Genomic DNA, 9,352 nt, shown 5'->3' with positions numbered 1-9,352 from the left:
TGTGTGTGTGTGTGTGTGTGTGTGTGTGTGTGTGAAGCTACTATGCGGCAGGTCGGGGGGGGGAGAGAGGAGGAATGCAGGGGGATGTGTAGTGAGGGGGGGGGGGGGGGGGGTTGATATGGATAATGTGGAGAAACATGAAGAAATAAAAAATCTCTGCATCTGTTTCCAGGGCAACCGAGGTGTGAAAAACACCAGCAGGGTCCCCCCCCCCCCCCCCTCACCCCCCCCCCCCCCCCCAGTGGAGAACACCACCCGACACATGAATGTAGTTGACGTGTTGGACAGCGGGCAAAGACTAGCTGATGTAAAAAGGATGTCTCACTCTGCTACAAATGTTTTATTTATCTTCATCTTCGAGTCACCTCGGCGCGAAGTGGCGGCAACGTGTGCGTTTTTGTTTTGTTTTTCTTAAATGTTTATGTATAAATTTCAACCTTAAAGGCCTAATGAAATTAGATCTTCTTAAACGGGGGATAGCAGGTCCATTCTAGGTGTCATACTTGATCATTTCGCCATATTGCCATATTTTTGCTGAAAGGATTTAGTAGAGAACATCCACGATAAAGTTTGCAACTTTTGGTCGCTAATAAAAAAGCCTCGCCTGTACCGGAAGTAGCAGACGATGTGCGCGTGACGTCACGGGTTGTGGAGCTCCTCACATCTGGACATTGTTTACAATCATGGCCACCAGCAGCTAGAGCGATTTGGACCGAGAAAGCGACAATTTAACCCATTAATTTGAGCGAGGATGAAAGATTCGTGGATGAGGAAAGTAAGAGTGAAGGACTAGAAGAAAAAAAAAAAAGAAAGACGAGGGAAGTGGGAGCGATTCAGATGTTATTAGACACATTTACTAGGATCATTCTGGAAAATCCCTTATCTGCTTATTGTGTTACTAGTGTTTTAGTGAAATTATATAGTCATACCTGAGGGGGGCCATTGAGGAGCCAAGAATGTCGCAGCTGCAGGAGGAACGACACAAGCTCCGCTCATGTTTACAGTAAGAGCCGACTTATTACCACAATTTTCTCACCGAAACCTGCCATGACATGTGGTAGAGAACCATGTTTGCGTGACCGCTCCGTTCCATAGTAAAGCTTCACAACAAACAAAGAAACACCGGCAGCTGCAATACACCGCTTTCCACCAACATCTTTCTTCTTTGACGTCTCCATTATTCATTGAACAAATTGCAAAAGATTCAGCAACACAGATGTCCAGAATACTGTGTAATTATGCGAGAAAAATAGACTACTCTTAGCCGTGATCGGTGCTAGTTGAACATGTCCGCTACCACCGGTGACGTCACGCGCACGCGTCATCATTCCGCGACGTTTTCAACAGGATACCTGGCGGGAAATTTAAAATTGCAATTTAGTAAACTAAAAAGGCCGTATTGGCGTGTGTTGCAATGTTAATATTTCATCATTGATATATAAACTATCAGACTGCATAGGAGTGGCTTTCAGTAGGTCTTTAACAAACAGAAGAGAAACAATAATCAAAATAGTTCAGCAACAGTATAAAACATTACAAAACATTATAAAAACAGTACAAAACAGCGTGAGGGGATTGTAAATTCAAAGTAACAAAAATCAAATATATAAAAAATAAATATATATATATTTAATAAACCAGGTGCAAAGCCATAGACTCCATCCCATCCATTTCCTACCGCTTATTCCCTTTCGGGGTCGCGGGGGGCGCTGTCGCCTATCTCAGCTACAATCGGGCGGAAGGCGGGGTACACCCTGGACAAGTCGCCACCTCATCGCATGGCCATAGACTCATTCATCTTCATTAAATAACTTAAATTTACAACACAGCATCATCGTTTTGACAGCTTTTTTGTTGTTAAAGGTAGAGAGCGTTTTAAAGTAAAGTTCAAAATCTTTTTTAAAGGCACAAAAAGACAGGTCGGGGTATTGAGAAACTTACATTTATGAATATAAGACTTAGCCAATAGAATAATGAGGTTGCAAAGGTAGAATTCCTCTTCAAAGTTGTGTTCATACGGCGTAAAACCAAAAATCACATCTTTTAAAGCAAAGCACCGCGCGCGTTTTTTTTTTACTACCTGATGGTTTCCTGCTGACGTCACCGTCACGTGACCTCGGCCGAGTGTGACTCGGGGAGGGCGGGGCTTGCGCGGTGACGTCACGTGTAGATGTCATTGTGCAATGGACGCCTAGGCCGAGTCGGCGTCTTTTTCCCCCTCAACGAGCGTCTTAATTGGCCTGGCTCGACATGACACCGGCCGGAAGTGGGGGCTTGATTTGAGACTTTTTAAAAAAGGCCGCTCGGCTCGCAAAGAGTCAAAGTTGACAGCTAGTCGCTGTTAGCTCACTGCGACACCACCTCGCTAGCTCGGCTAGGCTAGGCTAGGCTAACGCTAGTCTGGATTGGGACTCCGCGTGGACGCACGTGCACGCGCACGGGCAGGTAAGTGGCGTGTGTGTGTGAATGTCTCGCGCGCACGCTCCGGACGCGAGCACTCTCTGCTTACAAATTAGCAGCCGCGGTGCTAGCGAGGGCGCGCGCGCGCCTGGCGAGGCAGGTAGGCGGGTGCTCGTGGCGTGCACGCCGCTCGGTGCTTTGTTCTGTTGTTGGCGGGAAAAAGGAGCAGGTGCGTGCGCGTCGACGCTGACGGCGGCCGCGGCGCGTGCACACGCAGACAGGTAACCCTCTCACGCACGTTTCGGGGTCCCAGAACGGTCCGTGTTGTTGTGAAGCGGCGTGCGTGCGTGGCTCTCTTTGTGTTTGTCTTGTGCGTGCACGCGTGCGTGAGCACCTGTAGAACAATCTTGGACGCTTTAAGGAGATTTGTCATGTTTCTTTGTCATTTTGTTACCTAGAATATGTTTACATATCCCGCCATCGTGACTCCAATCATGTCCTCCCTGACAGATCACGTCCACGTTCACCCACGGGGAGATAGTCTAGTGTGACGTGGGGGATGATCTAATGTCACCTATTTGGGTTAAAAATATGTTTTGCAAACCAGTAATTATAGTCTGCAAATGATGTGTTGTTGTTCAGTAGATGTCAAACAGCGGGAGGCAGGGTGCAGGTAAAAAGGTGTCTAATGCTTAAACCAAAAATAAACAAAATGTGAGTGTCCCTAAGAAAAGGCATTGAAGCTTAGGAAGGCTATGCAGAACAAAACTAAAACTGAACAGGCTACTAAGTAAACAAAAACAGAATGCTGGACGACAGCAAAGACTTACTGTGGAGCAAAGATGGCGTCCACAATGTACATCCCAACATGACAATCAACAATGTCCCCACAAAGAAGGATAAAAACAACTGAAATATTCTTGATTGCTAAAACAAAGGCGTCACGGTGGCAGAGGGGTTAGTGCGTCTGCCTCACAATACGAAGGTACTGCAGTCCTGGGTTCAAATCCGGGCTCGGGATCTTTCTGTGTGGAGTTTGCATGTTCTCCCCGTGAACGCGTGGGTTCCCTCCGGGTACTCCGGCTTCGGCCCACTTCCAAAAACATGCACCTGGGGATAGGCCCCTCCCACTTCCAAAGACATGCACCTGGGGATAGGCCCCTCCCACTTCCAAAGACATGCACCTGGGGATAGGCCCCTCCCACTTCCAAAGACATGCACCTGGGGATAGGCCCCTCCCACTTCCAAAGACATGCACCTGGGGATAGGCCCCTCCCACTTCCAAAGACATGCACCTGGGGATAGGCCCCTCCCACTTCCAAAGACATGCACCTGGGGATAGGCCCCTCCCACTTCCAAAGACATGCACCTGGGGATAGGTTGATTGGCAACACTAAATTGGCCCTAGTGTGTGAATGTTGTCCGTCTATCTGTGTTGGCCCTGCGATGAGGTGGCGACTTGTCCAGGGTGTACCCTGCCTTCCGCCCAATTGTAGCTGAGATAGGCGCCAGCGCCCCCCGCGACCCCGTAAGGGAGAAAGCGGTAGAAAATGGATGGAAAAATACTGGCTAAAACAAAGTAGATGCGGGAAATATCATTCAAAGGAAGACATGAAAATGCTACAGGAAAATACCCCAAAAAAAGGAAGAAAAAGCCACCAAAATACGAGCGCAAGACAAGAACTCCAAAAAGTCCAAGTAAGTCAGGGCGTGATGTGACAATACACCTACTTTGAGACAAGAGCTATAGTCATGCATGCTTGGTTACAGCTGCACTTTGATAAATTGGCTGAAAATGAAAACAAGAGCCTTTAGTGTGTATTTTCCGGACCATAGGGTGCACCGAATTTTAAGTCGCACTGCCGATTAATCTATTTTTCATTTGTTTTCATATATAAGGTGCACCGGATTATAGGGTGCATTAAAGGAGTCATATTATTATAATTTTGTCTAAATGTAAAGGACTTCCTTGTGGTCTACGTAACATGTAACGGTGGTTCTTTGGTCAAAATGTTGCATTAATGATGTTTTACACATCATTTTCAAGTCGCTTTCTGACAGTCGCTTCAGGAGGCGCCGTTTTGTGGGCGGGGCTTATTTACGTGGCTCACCTCCGACAGCGTCTTCTCGCCGTCATCTTTGTTGTAGCCGTGTAGCGTGCAAGGACGGGAGTGGAAGAAGTGTCAAAAGATGGCGCTAACTGTTTTAATGACACCCAGACTTTACTTCAATCAATAACGGAGCAGCGTGTCCTCGTTCAATCCAATCCACTTTATTTATATAGCACATTTAAACAACACAATGTTTCCAAAGTGCTGCACAACAATGTTAAAAACAACATTCCAATACTATCCTGAGCTCCACCAATGACTGAATAAAAACAAAAAATAAAATATAATAATAAATAAATACATATACAAGCAATATAAAATAAATATGATTAAAAACGCTTTTAAGGGTGGAACCAATTAAAACAGTAAATAGAAAATCAAAATTTTAAAACACAGGGCAACAAGACCACACAACTCACGTAGTGTTAAAAGCCGGAGGGGGGGTGGTAGCGGGGTGTACAATGTAGCCCAGAATAGTCAGGGATGCATGGGATTCTGGGTATTTGTTCTGTTGTGTTTATGTTGTGTAACGGTGGGGATGTTTTCCGGAAATGTGGTTGTCATTCTTGTTTGGTGTGGGTTCACAGTGTGGCGCATATTAGTAGGAGTGTTATACGGGCACCCTCAGTGTGACCTGTATGGCTGTTGAACAAGTATGCCTTGCAGTCACTTGTGTGTGCCTGCAGAAGCCACATACTACATGTGACTGGGCCGGCCAGCTGTTCGTGCAGGTTGTTGAGGGTGTTTAGTGCAGTTCCCATCATAGCAAGCCTTTGTTTTGTTGTTTGGGTGAAATTCAGCAGACAATCGAGAGAATAATTGCTCTGAAATTCAGTAGACTTTGTCATGAATAAGTTGAGAATGGTAACTTTCCGATTGACTAAGGTCTGACATGTTTAGTAACTTTACCAGTGGCAGTGAATTGATTAAAGTGGACCCCGACTTAAACAAGTTGAAAAACGTATTCATTTAGTGGTCAATTGTACGGAATATGTACTGTACTGTGCAATCTACTAATAAAAGTCTCAATAAATCAATCAGTAGCCAGACCTGAACCCACGCAGTCACGGGGTGGACATGCAAACTCCACACAGAAAGATCCTGAGCCCGGGATTGAACCCTGACTACTCAGGACCTTTGTATAGTGAGGCAGACGCACTAACCCCTCTGCCACCGTGAAGCCCGAAGCGAAATGTCACATAATCTATTTCAAATTATTTTTTGAGGCTCCAATTACTTCATGTCAAAAAATCTATTTAAAATTTTTTTCGGGGTAATATATTGCATATTTTGTGTGCTTGCCATAAAAGCAAAGTTGGGTTTTTTTGGGACAAAAAAGGGCATAAAATAAACGAAGAAAATATCAAGAAATTACAAAAAATTATAATTGACATAAAGATCTGAAGTTGATCTTGGGCTTTAAAGGGGAACATTATCACAACTTCAAAAGGGTTAAAAACAATAAAAATCAGTTCCCAGTGGCTTGTTTTATTTTTCAAAGTTTTTTTCAAAATTTTACACCTCCCGGAATAACCCTAAAAAAAGCTTTAAAGTTCTTGATTTTCGCTATTTGCGATGCGACTGTCCATTTCCCTGTGACGTCATACAGTGCTGCCAACACAAAAACACATGGCGGTTACCACAGCAAGATATAGCGACATTAGCTCGGATTCAGACTCAGATTTCAGCGGTTTAAGCGATTCAACAGATTACGCATGTATTGAAACAGATGGTCGGAGTATGGAGGCAGATAGCGAAAACGAAATTGAAGAAGAAACTGAAGCTATTGAGCGAATAGCTATTGACGCTTTTCGGCCATAGCATAGGTGTACCTAATGAAGTGGCCCATAGCATGGCTGCCTTATTAGCATCACCGGTAAAATGTGCGGCCCAAACGATCAGGACTTTCGCATCTTGTGACACTGGAGCAACTTAAATATGTTGATTGGTAAGTGTTTGTTTCGCATTAAATGTGGGAATCTAGTTTCAAATGTACATACAGCTAGCATAAATAGCATGTCAGCATCGATTAGCAAGGCATGTTAGCATCGATTAGCTGGCAGTCATGCTGCGACCAAATATGTCTGATTAGCACATAAGTCAACAACATCAACAAAACTCACCTTTGTGATTTCGTTGACTTTATCGTTGCAAATGCATCTGCAGGTTATCCATACATCTCTGTGCCATGTCTGTCTTAGCATCGCCGGTCAAATGTGGAGACACTCTGGTACATTCAATGGGGGTCTGGCGGCAGATTTTCTTGCCAGTGGTGCAACTTGAATCCCTCCCTGTTAGTGTTGTTACACCCTCCGACAACACACCCACCAGGCATGATGTCTCCAAAGTTCCAAAAAATAGTCGAAAAAACGGAAAATAACAGAGTTGAGTCCCGGTGTTTGTAATGTGTTGAAAATGAAAATGGCGGGTGTGTTACCTTGGTGACGTCACATTCTGACGTCACCGCTAAAAGACCGATAAACAGAAAGGCGTTTAATTTGCCAAAATTCCCCCATTTAGAGTTCGGAAATCGGTTAAAAAAATACATGGTCTTTTTTCTGCACCATCAAGGTATATATTGACGCTTACATAGGTCTGCTGATAATGTTCCCCTTTAAGTGTTGAAAGTAAAAAAAGAGGTTGGTAGATGAGAATAAATCCAAAAGTTAGAATGTAGCGCAACCATTTGCAGGACACGTCTTGATTTACTCAATTTTATCTCGTGTCTCTATCCGTGTTGGCCCTGTGATGAGGTGGCGACTTGTCTAGGGTGTACCCCGCCTTCCGCCCCAATGCAGCTGAGATAGGCTCCAGCACCCTCCGCGACCCCGAAAGGAACAAGCGGTAGGAAATGAGCTCGCATGTCAGCACTATCTGCTGATAGAAATGTTCCTATTTTTCCCCTCAAAGGTGCTCACATGCCTGGAAATGATCAGCAAAATTCCCCCCAAAAGTGCAGTTTCCCCTTTAAGAAGCCAGAAAAACAACAATCACTATTGCATCCCAAAAGTCTCCTTTGGCAATGTTCTGTTTTGCTGTAATATTTATGACAATTTGTGGTGGATTTTACTTGTTTTAGTTATAATAATTAGTCCGGGGGTCAGCAACCCGCGGCTCGAGAGCCGTGCGGCCCTTTGCCGCCGCCCTAGTGGCTCCTTGTAGCTTTTTCAGAAATGTATTAAAAAAAATATTCTTTCTGTAGGAAGACAAACATGACACAAACCTTCCTGTTTGATATGTTTGTGTTAACACTTCACTGGTGAGAGTATTTGGAAAGGTCATTTCAGCGCTCATTGAATTTGCTGTGGTTGTGTGGACTGTAGGGGTGTAACGATGCGTGTGTTTGTATTGTGTTTGTATTGAACCGGTTCGGTACGCGGGGGTATCGAACGAGTTGGCTCTGCTTTCTGCCTCTGTCTGTCTGAGCAGTGAGCACCCAGCATTGTCCCGCCCACACAACCATCTGATTGGTTACATACAAAGCCAATCAGCAGTGGGTATTCATGCAGTCAGTGCTCCGACGTCGAGATGAGCGGACATCGTACTCTCCCCAAATTATACTAAACACTTCCCCGTCACAACTACTACTAACATCACTATGAGCCCGTTGACCTTCTAGAACAGGGGTCGGGAACTTCTTTGGCTGAGAGAGCCATACAAGCCAAATATTTTAAAAAGTATTTCCGTGAGAGCCATTTAATATTTTTTTGAGACTGAACACAAATAAATGCCTGCATTTTTAAGTAAAACCAACCTTTTTAGAGTATAATAAGTCTCTTATTCTTTTTAATAACACCGTTCATCTGAAGTGAACCAACAATACATTAATGTGACTTCTTAAACAGGTGTGGTAGAAACCAGATGGATGGATTAAAATGTTTTATATTTTGAACGTTATTTTTGACACAATGACTGCCAGCGGAATTATTTATTGCTTATCGTGTTAAGCATGAATTGATTAACGTGGACCCCGACTTAAACAAGTTGAAAAACTTATTGGGGTGTTACCATTTAGTGGTCAATTGTACGGAATATGTTCTGTACTGTGCAATCTACTAATAAAAGTTTCAATCAATCAATCAATCAAAGCAATGTCAGCTAAGATTTATCTGAAAGCCAGATGCAGTCATCAAAAGAGCCACATCTGGCTCTAGAGCCATAGGTTCCCTACCCCTGTTCTAGAAACTTAAACTGCAGCTCAGCTCGCTCATAGTTCTGGCTTGAGGTGAAGGCTAATTAGCTTTTAGCATTACGTTAGCTCATTTTGCTGTGTGTGTGTGTAATAAAAGTAAACTACAGGCTTTCCAAATGCTGTAATAAACTAAGCATGATGAGTTGACTTGAAACTGTTTAATGTTGCACTTTTTATATGTAGAGGAAAAGTTTTGTCATTTTATTTAATCCGAGCAACAACTTCAGGCAGTTTAATGTGGATTAACTTGGGCAGAATTATTAGTGTTCCCAATGTTAAAAGGATAAAGCCTTTGTTAACAAATTTGGTAAATAAATAACCAAAAAATGTATATTTTGTTGTTTTTTTAACTGTGCCGAAAATGAACCGAACCGTGACCTCTAAACCGAGGTATGTACCGAACCGAAATTTTTGTGTACCGTTACACCCTAGTGGACTGTGACGCAACAATTTGTTTACATGTATAACTTTGTCCGACGTTGCCACAGAAAGACGTTTCTTATGCCACTCCTTTGTCTAAATTTGTTCACCAAATGTTTTATTCTGTGCGTGAATGCACAACGGTGAGCTTTGTTGATGTTATTGACTTGTTGGAGTGCTAATCAGGCATATTTTAGCTAATTGATGCTAACATGCCATTTAGGCTAGC

At 43.7% G+C, this 9,352-nt stretch overlaps 1 protein-coding gene across 3 annotated transcripts in view; it reads left to right on the top strand.

Annotated features, from left to right (window-relative positions):
- Positions 1-2,133: 2,133 nt before the first annotated feature.
- The window catches only part of LOC133535998 (zinc finger MIZ domain-containing protein 2-like), a 36,412-nt gene continuing 29,193 nt past the window's right edge, over positions 2,134-9,352 (top strand). For 2 of the 3 annotated variants that reach the window (XM_061876131.1, XM_061876128.1), the window contains exon 1: positions 2,134-2,445. The gene's annotated coding sequence lies outside the window, so the exon portion shown is untranslated. Of the gene's footprint in view, positions 2,446-2,536; positions 2,682-9,352 lie in introns of those variants that run through there. The other variant, XM_061876130.1, reaches the window with a different exon arrangement.

This window comes from Nerophis ophidion, linkage group LG17 (assembly GCF_033978795.1).
Source record: "Nerophis ophidion isolate RoL-2023_Sa linkage group LG17, RoL_Noph_v1.0, whole genome shotgun sequence".
In the NCBI taxonomy this organism is placed as follows: domain Eukaryota; kingdom Metazoa; phylum Chordata; class Actinopteri; order Syngnathiformes; family Syngnathidae; genus Nerophis; species Nerophis ophidion.
Note: the sequence above shows the minus strand (reverse complement) of the source record. Positions and strands in the feature narration are given on the sequence as shown.